Genomic DNA, 14733 nt, shown 5'->3' with positions numbered 1-14733 from the left:
GTCCCTCAATATTTGCAGGTGACTCTGGTTACCCCAACCTCTCATGGCTACTGACCCCTGTGAGGAATGCCAGGACAAGGGCAGAGGAACGTTACAATGAGGCACATGGGCAAAAAACAAGGATTATAGAGAGGACCTTTTGGCCTCCTGAAGGCCAGGTGTCATTGCCTCCATCCAACAGGTGGATCCCTGTGCTACTCACGCAAGAAGGTCAGCCAGATCATTGTGGCATGCTGTATGTTGCACAACCTTGCCTTGCGTCACCAGGTGCCTTTTCTGCAAGAGGAGGAGGCTGGAGATCGCCATTTGGCAGCAGTGGACCCTGTGGACAGTAAAGATAAGGAGGCAGAGAATGAGGATGAGGACAACAGAAGTGCAATTATTTGTCAATACTTCCAATAAGACACTGGTAAGACAGTGTTAATACACATATAATTGATAGTTTGCTGTGTGACATTGTCACTGGTTTGAACCTTTGTTAAACAAATACCTTTTGAAAACATCTGACATACGCCATACTTGTATTTGATCAAAGTGAGTTTATTGCAGTGCACTGAAGAAGAGGGGTAGTGCAATAGGCTGGAGTGATGATGGAGGAAAGTCCAGGATAAAGTCCAGTCTATTTGTTTCACATGTGCATTGTCCAAGGGGGCATAAGAAGTGGGGCAATGGCAGTTCAAGGTGGACAGGGTGACAGAGTGGGACACAAGGGTGACAATCAGGAGAGTCTTATTTACTGCGAGGGTCTTGTCAATAGTGTCTGGCTTCTGCCTGGATCGCAGGGAACGTTTGTGGGGTGGTTCTCCTTCTGCAGGGGGAGGGGTGCTGGTGGCCTGTTGTTCCTGTGGCTGAGCCTCCTGTCCACTAGCGGCAGCGGAGGTGGAGGGCTGTTCAATGGTTTGGCCAGTGTCAGGAGCCCGGTAGTGTGCCACTGCCTTCCTCATAGTGTTGGCCATGTCTGCCTGCACCCCTGCAATGGAGACCAGGGTAGTATTGATGTCCTTCAAGTCTTCCCTGATCCCCAGGTACTGTCCCTCCTGTAGCTTCATGTTCTCCTGCAACTTGTCCAGTATCTGCCCCAACATATCCTGGGAATGTTGGTATGCTCCCAGGATCACGGTGAGTGCATCCTGGAGAGTCGGTTCCCTGGGCCTGTCCTCCCCCTGTCGCACAGCAGTACTCCCAGCTTCCCTGTTGTCCTGTGCCTCTGCCACTGACCCCAGGTCCCTGATCGTCCTGTGTTTGTGGGGTTGCCTGGGGTCCTTGTAGTGGTGGACACACTGCTTATTGACGTGACCTGGGGACAGAGGAATGGTCCCGCTGGGTGGGTGATGTGGTGGTGTTTCTTGTGGGGGAGGCTCTCTGGTGGTGTGAGACTGTGTCTGTGTAACCAACTGTCCAGAGATCCCTGATGGGCCAGGTTGGTCATCCATATCCAGGCGAGCAGAGCTGCTGTCATCACTTTGGGCCTCTTCTGTGGGGGGGCTGGATGATGCTGGCACCTTTTTGCCGGTGACATAGGGTGGGTTACCTGTGGGGATGTAAATGCAGTGTTATTGTTTCTAAGTGTGACATATTGTGCATGGATGTGTTGCCCTCTATAGTTGTTGTTGTCCTGACAGCTTTTCCTTGTGTGAGTTATTATTTGGTGGGCTAGGTGATTCTCTCTAGTGTGCATGCTGTGTTGATAGGTGTCCATGCAGGTCTGTGAAGGGTGTCCATGCTTTGGTGTTGCATGCAGGGCTTGGTATTGGGATGAGTGGGTTGTGATGGTGGGGTATGTGGGAGGTGGTGGTATGTGATGACATGCAGGTCGGGGGCTGATAGTGAGAGATTTGACTTACCAGATTCTAGTCCTCCTCCAACTCCTGCCACGCCCTCAGGATGCATGATTGCCAAGACTTGCTCCTCCCATGTTGTTAGTTGTTATTAGGGGAGGAGGGGGGGTCCACTGTCAGTCCTCTGTACTGTGAGCTGGGGTCTTGCTGCAATGGAACGTACCTTCCCCCATAGGTCGTTCCACCTCTTCCTGATGTCATCCCCTGTTCTTGGGTGCTGTCCCATGGCTTTGACCGTGTCCACGATTCTCCGCCACAGCTCCATCTTCCTAGCAATGGATATCTGCTCCACCTGTGATCCAAATAGCTGTGGCTCTACCAAGATGATTTCGTCCACCATGACCCCTCCTCAGAGAACCTGGGGTGTCGTTGTGGTGCCATGAGTGTGGTGTGGGTGGTATGAGTGAGGGTGTGTGGGGTGATGTGTTGGGGTGTGTGACATAAGGTGCATGGGAGGTGTATAGGTGATGGTGGTATGTGGCTCTGGTTTTGTAGGTGCTCTTGCTGACTCTCTCTCTGTTGGCAATGGTTTGTCTTTCTAAAGGGTTGTGGGTAATGTGGGTGTGTTTTATAGTGGTGTGGGTGTGGTGTGTGTATGTGTGTCAGGTATGTGTAGTTTGAATTATCCACTGTGGTGTATTTTGAGCACGGCGGTATGTACCACCAATGGTTTACCGACACTAAGGCCCTCATTCTGACCTTGGCGGTCGGCGGAGAGGCGGCGGTCGGACCGCGAACAGACCGGCGGTCAAAAAAATTGCATTCTGACCGCGGCGGTCACCGCCGCGATCGACCGCCACTTCCCCACTCCGACAGCCACGGCGGTCATGACCGACGGGCTGGAGTCTGCGCACTCCGGTCCGGCGGTCGACCCAAGACCGCCAACGGTATCATGACCCTGCTTACCGCCGCGGTTTCTGCCGGTCGGGAACCGCCATGCGAACCATGGCGGTAGGCACTATCGGGGCCAGGGAATTCCTTCCCTGGCACTGATAGGGGTCTCCCCCACCCCCCACTGCCCCCCCCGAGTCCTCCCCCCACACCCTCCACCCCCCTGCCACCCCCCAGAGGTGGTACGAACCCCCTCCCCACCCCCACCCCGACATGCACATACACGCACCCCGACATGCACACACCCCCAACATGCACATATACACACCCCCTACACACACACATACACAACGGGGACACATACCCGCACACATACATGCCGACATGCGCACCCGCTGAACTACACACATTGCCCATAGGCACAGCAGCACTCCCCGCCCGCATGCACGCACTCACACACCCCCTCTACACACTCACACGCACACCCCCATGCACGCACACATCACACAACACCCCCCCACCCCCTCCCCTCACGGACGATCAACTTACCTTGTGCGTTGGTCCTCCGGGAGGCGACAGGAGCCATGGGGAGGTGACCGCCAACAGAAGACCGCCACACAGAAATGTGGGTCGTAATTCTGTGGGCGGTGTTCTGCTGGCGTGGCGGTGGAGGTTGACCAGTCTCCACTTTCCCGCCGACCGCCAGTGTGGCTGCTGGCGGTTTTCCGGCGGAACGCTCCCAGCGGTCGGAATGCGCACAGCGGCATACCGCCGCGGTCGGCGGTCTTCACCGCGGCGGTAACTCGGTGGTCTTGCGAAAAGACCGCCAAGGTCAGAATGACCCCCTAAATGTCCGCTCATGTGATTGAAACTTAGTAAGTAAGCAAACAATGTGACATCCATTAAGTGCCACACTTTACACGTTGTCAATGATGATGGAGGTACTCCTGCCAGGTGTGAATACATTCTTGATTTGTATCCAGCTAACAGCCATGACACAAATGCACAATGGTGCAAGGATTTGTGTGGTACTAGAAGGCACCAGTGCCCCAGCACTGCCTGCAATCTGTAATATGTTGTCAAAAAATGTACTAACATTAATTGCGCTATCACCTTCACAAAGAGTGCAGCAGTAGTATGCTGTCTGTTTTGTGCTGTGAGTAAAATTTCCACCAGAGGCACACTTTCATTGGCTTTGTTTTGAAAAGACTCCACACTTGACTCAATTGTCTGGTAGACTATCAATTCCCCATAGGCCACTGACAAATCAACATTACCTACAAAACATGCTGGTCAATACCACCACCATACTCAAATTAACTTACTTCATGCTAGAAAATCAAAAATATCAAATGATGAAGAAATGGTGAAAGCATGAAAATGCTCAATTTATTAAAACTAACTAACCTACCTGCACCTATCTGGTTAAACTAACTAACCTTATCACTACCTTACACTATCCTAACTCTCCTAACTTATCATACACTACCTACTTAGACTACCCTACCTAATTTTAACTCTAGCCCACGATATCTTAAATTATCCTAAACTATTTTACCAACAATACACAAAAGCCAGGTTAAACATCCATCCCTCCACCCAATCCATACAGCAGCACAATACATAAAACAACCACTTTCTAAACATACACTACCTATATATGTAAATCTAAACAAATACATGTTGTTCTTTGTTTTTATTTTTTTATTTTTTACAAGACTAACACACTACACATAAACCACCCACTCACATACAATATACAAGTATAACATGCAAATGTAATATACTTAAAACAACTACCTAATGAAACATGCTAAAAGGCTTGCACTAACCTAACTATCCCTGTACTAAATCATAACCTACACTATGCATAAATAACTATAACTAACAAACAACTTGTGAGGAAAAGGAAATGTACAAAGGAGAGTCATATTTGGGCACTGTCTTGCTCCATGGCCACCTACAGTGTGAGCAGTATGGCACAGAGACTTGTCAGCTCACCCTCAATGCCTGACATACAAACTGTGATTTCGTGGAAATCCCTCAGAGCCTGGGCCTCAAATGCCTAACCAGAGGCAGGGGTGTGCTGTATGTCCTGTGTTGCTAACACTTGTTGTGCATTTGATGGCCTGTGACATATTTCCCCAATGTTGAACATTCTTCTGTGTCTTTGTGGCCTTTAAAGGCCCTTCCAGCATTCCATGATCCTGCAGCCATTCCTTCCTCATTCTTGAATCCCATCTTCCTGTATGCCTTGGAGACCTTACGAATGCAGCAGTAGCGCCTCAAAGAGATGTTGAGATCTTTGGCCTCTTCATCTCTCATGTGGACTTAGGAGGTGAAGGAATAATGTATCAGCTACAGATGAAAATGTACATGATGTCTGCAAAAATGTGGCAGGTCGGGACAAAGGTTTGGGAAAAAGATATGATCAATATACCTTCTGTACAAAGACATCTCCTCATCAAACCATGCCAAATGGCTCAAGTGCTAGCAATGTAGTCATATGATATTGAAATTGATTCACAAATTCACATATGACCACATCACTTCTGACACTGTTGCAAGCATGATGATGCTTCTAAATGGAACAGGACAAATGGCTGTGATACAGGTACTTTGATGGTGGTGTAGCCTCATGCAACAGGCTTTGTAATTTTGGGTCAGTCAGACATGTGGAATGTGAGGTAATGTCAGTCAAATCAGTGTTCCTCTGCATTGCATTGCTCATCTGGAATACAGAAGGCAACAAGCATTGCAGTCGTAGCTCACTCAATGCCAGGTAGTCCAAATATAGACGTATTCTGGCTAGCTATGCCCATGAAGACATAACTGTTGTACTCTTCACCAATATAGACTCAGGCAAAATCCATGAAAAGCTAACAAAAAGTCTCTAATATACAGCTGTAGCAATATCATAGTATCTTAGACATATTCAAATGTGTTTACACATATGTAGCCAAGACTGCTTTCCTCGCCACACAATATGAATTAGGCAATGCATATCAGGATTGTGAGCATGCATGCTACTACTTTCATCTGTACAAGTAATTAGTTGTGTATAATGCAGAGAGCATTGCACCTTTAGTCAGGGGTGACAGCGTTGGTGCTGGCCAGTATAAGTCACACTGCCAGAAATGGAGCAGAATAATGGGCTGCATGCTGCTGACACAGTACATTCCTGCATATGGACTTGTGCAGATCGCTGAAAGGTCTCAACAATTTTGCATTGTCTCAATGACCCTCAGAAATTCCCTACAATTCTATCTGCAGAATAGTGACTTGTGCCCAATGTGTTCCAATCATATTCATTTAGAACTTAGGTAGATTTACTGACATCCTGTCATGACCTGCCAAGCCATATGTCCTTACCCTTCTGTGTCAACATCTGCACTTACACTGTGTATCAGCCAGGCATTCTGGAAATTATTTACCCAACACCATGGTTATATAGAGATGCAGGCCTATATCCTTACAGCCTTCATGACATCTGTGTAATTGTTTCCCTCTCAATCCATTTCACATTAGTATGACATGGACTACTCTGCAGGATGCCCAAGTACCCCTGAGTCCAGAATTAGGCAGCCATACCTTGGGCTAAGCTATGCACATGATAAAGTTCCAACAGGTCCCATGGGGACCAGTGTCAAGACTGATTTGCATATAGCTAGAACCAAATTGTGGCAGTGGGCGTGGCGATAATAAGGACTATGAGGCTCAGGTGGGGTGTGAACGATGGCTTTATTTAATTTTAGATATCCGAGTTAGTCTTCAGAGGTATATGGCTTGTGGACTCTCAGTACTAAGTTGTCTCTTCTTTCCCCAGGGTTCCTCTTGACCGGCGAAGGTACTGTTCGTGGGACTCCCAGGTGTACCGGAAACAAGAGGAACGGAGATATGGGTGAGTCTAGGGTTTTGGTGATGGACGTTAGTGTAAACACGATAGAGAGAGAGAGAGAGAGAGAGAGAGAGAGAGAGAGAGAGAGCGATACCATCCCCTAGAATAGTGTGATGACCTGCAGGTCAGAATGTACAAGAGAGTCACCTTTGCGTGTGTTCAGGAGTGACAGGTTTTTATTTCTTTGAGTGCTCTTATTTCTCTCCCTTTAGTACTTTTTATTTCCCTTCCTTGATGCCCTTATCTCTCTTCCTTTAATGTTCTTATTCTTCAGTGCTCTTAGTTCCTATCCTCTAGTGCTCTTATTTCTTAGTGCTCTTATTTCCTCTCCTCTAGGGCTCCTATTCCTTAGTGCCCTTCTTCCTACTCTCTCCTCCCCTCTCTCAGCACTCCTCGCCTCCTCCCCCCTCCCTGTAGCCCTCACCCCCTCTCTTCTCCCGTCGTTCCCTCCCCCCTTTATTTAAACAGAAACTGTCCTTTATGTAGGACCATACCTGGTTGAGCCACGTCCCTCCGGGGACGTGGCGGAGTTCACGCTCTTCTGGGTCCTCTCTGGTTTCTGTCTGGTCCTGGACAGCCGATTCCCGGGGCTCTTTCGTGGTCGGGCATCCTTCTGTCTTCTTGGGTTCTCCTTTCTCCTCTTCTTTCTGTCTTTCGGCATCTCCTTCAGCTACTACGCGCGCCGCGCGTAGTCTGTTGTCGGTTTTTACTGCCTCAGGAATCCGGATATCCGTTTTCCCGGCAAGGCAGGCGGTGTCCATGTTGCCATGATGCCTGGACAGGGCGTTGGCAAGGAGAGAGAATCGGGACTCCGTTCCCGATTCTGTCCTTAAGGTAGCCGGAACATCCGTCTGCCGGCTACACAAACTTTAGGTGGCATTGTGGGCAAAAAAGCAATGGATTAAACCCAAATCTTTGCGTACCGGGGTGAATGTTTGCATTGTTTAGATTTATGTCCATCATCTGTTCTTTTTGCTTTTGTCACACTAAGTGGGAAAAGTATGCCCAGACCTGGGTCTCATGCTCACTTTGCTACTGTGTTTTAGCTAGCCTGGCTGATGAGGGGTGATACCATGAAACTGTTCACAGAATATTTGTTTCCAGCCCAACAAGGACCTGACCTGGAAGCTCAGGTTGGACTGTTGCTATGGGGAGCAGGACCAAGAGTAATTTGCATATGGCAGGGTACAAACTGGGCGGCGTGGTGGACAAAAAAAAGGATGGATGAGAACCGGACATTTGTGACTGGGGGTGAATGTTTCCATTGTTCAGCATTCCATTTTTCATCTGTCCTTTTTCGCTTTTGTTGCCCTGGGTGGGAAGGGTGTGCCCAGACATTGGTCCCATGCTCACTGCGCCATTGGATTCCAGCTAGCCTGGTTGATGAAGGGTGCTACTCCAAAATAGGTCCCAGGATGCTTGTTTCTTGTCCAGGAAGGACCTGACCTGGCAGTTTGGGCTGGACTGTTCCCATGAGAAGTAGGGACAAGACTGATTTGCATATGGCTTGGTCCAAACTGGGGTGACTTGGTGGCCTTGCATATTTTGTCACTACAGGAACATTGACAGGAATCATTGACCATTTGACTTCATTCTGTGTACAAGTTCTGTTGTGCATGTAAACTGAGGGCAAAATGGGTAAATGTGAGTGATACATCCATAACAATATCTCAATTACCCTGCTATCATGGACCACACACAAAACATACTAAGCTCCAACCATTTATTCATAACACTTACTGGTAGTGTTGGGATTCCGAAAGCTATCAATTTCTCCCCTGGTGTGTGGTACAAGTCCACCTACAAGACAACATTTGGAACATTGCATTGTAAATAGTGTAGATACACCCTGTGCATATATCACAAACAGTACTATGACATCCCAGCTATTTGGCATTTTCAAGATGTTGGACATACATACATATATATTTCAGATATGAGATGAACCAGTCACCTTACATGGAAGAAATGTCTGCATGTTGATGCTCAGTCATATCTCCCAACACATGCCTGTGGCAATCCTCAGGCATGTGACTGTTTTGTGTACTGATGTGTACCATCATCTCCAGGCCACTTGTACCATGTCACATAGGAACAAAACCATTAGCCAGAGGCAGGGTAAAATAGTGCTGGGATGGAAAAGGACAAGCATACCCCTGTATGCAGCATCATAAGAAGCAGATCAGACTATTCATGTCACTGCTGCACAGATTGCTGACTAGATGCAAAGTATGCAACCATGCAGCATGGTGCAAGCATGCATGCCTTGTAAGATTGTATACATTTCTGCCCTGTAGGGGGCACCTACATGAACAAGTTTAATTGCCATGGCTATGTAAAACTGTACACATGTGCTGAACTATGCAGCACACTTGAAAATGTTGACATGATAAGAGCTTCAGTGTGAGATTCCTCCCCACACCTCACCTGTACCAGGTTAAAACAGGTTAGGAGCACGCCCTGCCCAAACATGGATGTGAAATCAGGACATGTTCCAAAAGAAAAGAATGTCTATTTCACATGTTTAAGCCACATTACATTGGACAGGCCCCAGGTGCTGGAAAATAAGAATTGTACTGATGTACACTGGATTTGAGGAAACCACTCAGTAAATCATGTGCCATTTACAATTTAAACAACATTTAAACTGTGATAGTTACACAACTATGTGCATCTGGTACACACATACATATCTACTGGGCCACAATCTCTGGGTCTTGTGTCATCACATTCACCCATTGATGCTTCAGCTGAAGGACAGTGCACTCCACACCAAACAGCCTTGCCATGTGCCAATGCACTCTACCCAGCACTCCTTACGTTCCCTCGGGGGGGTAACCCTGGATCACTCTACCTCCTGATTACATCAGCTATGGAACATAATGGATCAACAGCCATTGTGGGCCCAGTAACTGTCCCTCCAACATGTGCTGTTCCCCTCCCTTTCCTGACATGCCTACACCCAACACACTAAAACCCAAACAGACATCCCTTGACCAGACTCCACCCCTAGAATCTAAAACCCTAAATGTACAAACATCCGACAATACAATGCCTAGAACAAGACAATTGACAAAAAGTGTACACAATAAACAATATTAGCACAAAACAAGGACGGAGCAGACACAGACAATACAATATTTCACCACCAATCACCAGACACTTTCCAAAACACATTCAACACCCAGCTGCCCCAGCACAAAAAAAAGACTGGAAGAGAAAGTGAAAGTAACATTGATATTTCCCCGTTTGCAGGCTGACTCACCCATTTCCTGTGTGGATTCTACACGTTTTGCCATTTGCGTTGTTTTTTTGATATATCACTACTGAAATGGCCAATGTGTAGTCCCTGTAGAGGGCATTTGCACTTTTGCAGCCACTTCCAGGCATTGTCCAGCATGCAGGGCTTCCAACCCATGCAAGTGGTGCAATGCGCAGCACAACTGGGACAATGCATGGGGTCAGACCATGCAACTGTACTAATGTGTGGGATGTAATGTAGAGGATTATGCAATGCATGAATTCACATCTTGCCCACCCTTCCATTTGTGCTGGAGGTATAGCTGCCAAGTATTGAATTGACTCTTGTGTGGCATTTCAGTCATCATATTGTGCTAATGTATGACATTTCAAAAGTCTTCAGTGTGACTCTTTGAGTTTCATTTTATTGTGAGAGGGACACAGTAACTATTGCCAAGTTATGAGACTGATTTCAACAATTACATACTTTTAGTGTTCTTGGGAAACTTAGGTAGCTGAAGTGATGTGGGTGCATTTACATTTATGGGATAATATACTTGGTGTTATGTGTAGCTCCAGATCTGGGGAATAGGGTGCCACCAGTTGCCAAGAGGACAGTTTCCTGGTGGTGAATATTGGTGGTTTCATGCCCCAGATGACAGGTGGGCCGGGACATGTCCCGTGTATTGAGTCTGGGTTCAAGGTTTGCATATGCATCCCTCCTCACCGTGACAGGGGAACAACAGGCGTCATGGCAGTACAGCAATGCAGGAATCATGAGCCTTCTGATTACACATCAATTCTGACAGCCGTTACCAGGATACACACATGAATGTCCTCCACAGTCATATGTGCATGTGAAGATTGCTCCTGGGGCATATGGTCCACCAAATAGAATTCCCTATTATTTGCAATATCTGTATTAATTCTATATGTCATAAATCCTTCTACATGATGTGCTACTTATGGAACACACACTACTTGGGGCATTGTGACAGGCTGTGTCCCCAAATATACAGTCTATGTGCCACCCATCCTATATGTCTTGTGCATTTTCTTGAAAGCACGTGGTGTGACTCCTATATTGCACATGTGATTATCAGGCAGCCACGTCTTTGAGCATCCAGTTAGGTAAGATCTGCCCCGTTATGTTGTGTCAAAGACACTTCTGCACTCAGGGTTGTATGTATGAGAACATATGTGTGGCACATGCACAACACACCATGGTAACTATTCTTTGAAGTCTAAGTTTATATGTTTTGTGCCACACAAGGCCAGCTTGTGTAGCCCAGAGTAGTGTCAATTGCATATGACACCTATTGCAAATCACTGATTGCCTTACTCTGCAACAGGGAGAGGCTCCTTGATCATTGCCTGTGTATACCTGTTGCCATCCCATAGTTGTAGATGTATTCCGTAAGTACATCCTTCCCAGGAAGGCCCTTACAAGGAGTTAGATATTTAAACTCCTTGTTTCTGGATTGTCAAATGTGTGCTACGATCAGCAGCACACAAAGAGGGTGGACTATGCCTCACAGGATAATGTTGTTTTATAGGTAGATGCACCTTCATGCACAAATCCATTCCTGCATATAATACAAACATCCGTGCTCCATTTTCACGTGGGCCAGCATGGGACATATACAGCCAAGATGCCTCCAGCTCAGTCAAAAAGGCATGAATGATCTGTATCATATTATGTGCAGCACATTACTTGCCTTCAGCTTACACAGATAGGGCCATATTTATACTTTTTGATGTAAAACTGTGCAAATGCAGTTTTGCGTCAAAAAAGCTTATTGCCGGCTTGCACCATTCCTGAGCGTAAGCTGGGTACATATTTATGGAATGGCACAACCCAGCGCTAACGATCGGCTAGCGTCAAAATAAAAGATGCTAGAAGGTAAGGTGGTGGTAGGGGTAAACGGCGTTAGGGCACCGGAAATGACACTAGGCTGGTTAACGCCAATATATATGATGTTAACTAGCCTAGAATCGTTTCTTGATGCAATAGCACTCAAAATGACTCCTGTCTTAGTAAAGACAGGAGTCATGCCCATCATCCCAATGGCCATGCCCAGGGGACCAGTGTCCCCTGAGCATGACCATCATACCAAGTGCAATGCAGAGGGCCCATGTAATCCTCTGGTGTCCCTCTGCAGTGGGTGGGGTTGCTGCTGGGGCTTGGGGTGGGCATCTGTGGGCCCATTCCATGTTATTTAGCGATGGAAATTGGTCCTCAGCTACCCTAATGCCTGGTCTGACCCAGGCGTTAAATAGTGGCACTAAGCTGGCTTAGCGCCATTATTTAGGTCCGCCTCCCACCTGTGCGCCATTTTTGCACGGGGGATAAATATGGCGCTATTGGCTTAGAGTCTTTTTTTTTACGGGAACGCCTACCTTGCTTCAAATTGATGCAAGGTGGGTTCATGAATGAAAAAAATGGCTCTAACTGCAATATTTTGATGCTAGACGTGTCTAGCATCAAAATATAAATATGGAGTTAAGTGTGCACCATTTTAGTGCCAAAATAAATGACACTAAAATGGCACAAACAGAGCATAAATATGCCCCATAGTCATGCAATTGTAACACTATCTGTGCTGCACTGTGTTCCCAATGTCATTATATATCCCTCTGTTCACAGTCAAAGGACAGTAAGGTAACTATACTGTGATACACAAGTGTCAGCCACACACAAAAGTCATGACTTATAGCACACACACTCAATAAATGCACACTGTTTGGATCTCCACTCATTTTGGACTGTAGATAGTTGTCTAATGGTGAAGACACTCTAGAAGTACACACACTCCAAACATGTGCACACTGTTCCACATCGCAACCTTTGTGTTGTGTGTGCTTTGCCCAGGGTACTTTTATGCACACATATTTTGTTTAACATAATGTTGTGCTGGGGTGAGTGTTACATCCAGCTACAGACCTCTGGTATCGGTGAGTGAGCCAGTAGGACTCACTGCCGTGAACCTGGGTCACATGTTAATGTTGACTACTACTGTTAAATTAAAATCATGCTACAAAGCACACATGACCTCTGTCTTACTCCTGTCAAAGATGTTTGCAGTATATTTGCTCTGACGGCAGGTGTTTGTAGGACCCTCCTGGTCCAAAAATGATGCAATCCATGACACAGGCCTATGTAATGCAACACACTCAAATGCTATTCCCCCTTTTAGATGACACAAGATTTGTGATCTTCTGAACTATGCACAAGTACACTCAGCTCAGGGCTAAACAGCTCTTGCCATGCAGGGGTGAGTTAACATCCAAATTACTCTATTTAACTATGTGCAATGAGTTAGTGTGTACTGTATGTACGTACAGTTTTGCTAGAGTATAGACATAGTGAACTCATACTCTTGACATTTTCTTATTCTGCAGGTGCTCAGATGTTAGCATAATACATCTCCAATGTCATACTTCTCTGACTATTTACTCACTGTACAATGAAACCTACTCATGTGGGTTTTAGACAAGCCTTTGTTCTTCATTGCTTGCTGTGCAATCCATGACAAATGTGAAATGTATTTACTGTCTGCACGTGTTATACGTGATAATTTATCCTGGAATTGGATCACATGTGCTGTGTTTAGTTTAAAGCAACGCATGCATGTATGCGTTCTTTACAAGTAACAGTTTTTACATGTTGACATGACACTAGGCTTTTCTCCATGACAACTGTCACTTATCATCCCTGATGGTATGTACAACAACATTGGTTCCTGTAAAATGATGCCATCCTGCATGCTACAGCATTGGTGAGACACACTACAATGTGAGGTTTGTCTCAAGTATGGTATTGATTGGTTTGTGTTCAAAACTACACTGAGTGCCATTTCTCACACTCTTTGTTGCTGCAGAATACAGCAAGACTGCTAGCTGTGCAGCTCTGCATTGCTCAGGTTCGGGAGTAAAGGAATGGTAAATCTGGAATTTGAATTGTGGCATGCGTGTAATGCTCCTGTAATGCAGTACACTGCCTCACTTCTACTTGACAGGATGTGGTTGACAATGACAATGACATGAAAGTCAACACAAAGAATGGATTGAAACATTTATTTTCATATGTTTGTGTTGCCAACTACCATTCACTGTGTGTTGGATCCCTCCTCCATCCTCATCCTCCTCCTCCTTCAACTCCTCTCCTGGGCCCTGCTTATCAGTGTCCACGTATCACAGGACATTTGTCTATACACAGATGTTGTGGAGGATGGTACATACTAGGATGATCTTGCAGACCATAGAGGGCAAGTATAGCAATCTCCCCCATGATTTGTCCAGGCAGCTGAACCATGACTTGAGCACATCAAAGATTCACTTTACAATGTTCCATGTCTTGACCACTGCCTGGTTGTACTGTTGTTCCTGCTCATTCGGAGGATTTCTAATGGCATCATGACCATGGCTGGAGAGCATATCTTTGGTTATCTGAAAGTTAGAATTAAATAACAACTTTCAATGATTTTGCTCTTTGTTACAGTGACATTCCTGTTCATGTACGTTATGTGTACACATTTCTAACAATATTTCACAATAAGTGTTACATATACAGTTGGGTCTAGGTTTTCTGTTCTATGTGTAGCTGCAAATGATGAGCATGGTCTGATACTTTGGACCCTTCTATATCTTGACTTTCATATTTATCCACTATCTTACTGTGAGGGGTATTTAAAGAGGTTTTTGTTCATTCTATGTCATATTTACTTACTACATGTAAAGTGATAGATAATTTACAAAAAGTTGGGCCAGTCCTCCCTAGGTTGGTAGTGACATAGCCTACATGTTTTACACTCAGACATACAGTTGTCTATGTGATTCCACTAATGTTGTTTGTGGCCTAAATGATGTTGACACAGCCATTCAATAGTTCACTTACTTTAGCATGTTATTTTGGTGCACACATGT

Source organism: Pleurodeles waltl, chromosome 8 (assembly GCF_031143425.1).
Source record: "Pleurodeles waltl isolate 20211129_DDA chromosome 8, aPleWal1.hap1.20221129, whole genome shotgun sequence".
In the NCBI taxonomy this organism is placed as follows: Eukaryota; Metazoa; Chordata; class Amphibia; order Caudata; family Salamandridae; genus Pleurodeles; species Pleurodeles waltl.
The sequence above is the reverse complement of the archived record's forward strand: the minus strand, read 5'-3'. Positions refer to the sequence as shown.